This window comes from Sceloporus occidentalis, unplaced genomic scaffold (assembly GCF_023333645.1).
Source record: "Sceloporus occidentalis isolate IW3139 unplaced genomic scaffold, rSceOcc1.0.p SCAF_378, whole genome shotgun sequence".
Lineage (NCBI taxonomy): Eukaryota > Metazoa > Chordata > Lepidosauria > Squamata > Phrynosomatidae > Sceloporus > Sceloporus occidentalis.
Window position 1 is genome coordinate 342,794 of NW_028317358.1, and position 970 is coordinate 343,763.

Sequence of the window (970 nt, forward strand, 5' to 3'; positions counted from 1 at the left end):
GTCCTTCCAGGAGCGGGTCAATGTCAATAGAAAGCCCAGTGGGGAGAAGGGATTGGATATCATCACACTTATTCCCTGGATATCCCGAAATGAGGCCATCTGATGCACAAGACATTAGAACAGCAGGAGACATTATCTTTATCCAATATCCTTACCATTTCACCTGTGCTTACATTTCTCATTGTGAAGCCCTACATGGGGCCATAACATTCATTGCTGTTTTTCCAAGATGACTTTTTTGTATCTAATAAATCACTGATGTAGATCCAGAGACAGAATTATACATGGAATAACTCACACCTGACTCTTTATTGGAATATCGAACCTCTTGTATCTTGGCTTGACTTGGGAAAGCAGTGTAGGCCAATACGTAGCTAGTATTTTCATGAATACATGCACAAACACATGGTTCGAACATTAGCAGGTGGTATGTACATATGTGTTATTAACTGTCCGTAAATAGATATTGATTACTTCTAACTACTTTAATCATGAAGAATTAGTTGATTGATTGGTTGACCATTACTGTTGTTACCTTGTATTTATTCGAGCGCCTCCTCTTGTAATTCATTAAGCTATAATTTTACTAAACATGTTTTTATATTTCAGTTGTTTGCAGAGTCAATACAAGTTTCTCGGTCCTTTATTTTTGTCATCTAGCCCACCGCTGGATGGAGAATATCACTTGGGAGGGGACTTTACTGCAGTAAGGTCCCAAGAAATAAAAAAAGTAATGAAAAACTGTTCCGCCCACAGCAAAGAGGTGTATTACAGGAGATATTTGAATATTTTAACCTTCTGATAAGAACGTCCATTGAGAACGTCTGAGCGCGCCCTGTATACCATTCCTAAATCAATAAAGAGAAGTTTAAGAAGTCTCCCACATTACATTTGCGTTATACAGAGTCAGCTCAGCCCTTCTTGCAGGAAAAGCTCCACGAGGTTTGCCCTTGATAATGGATAGCGACAT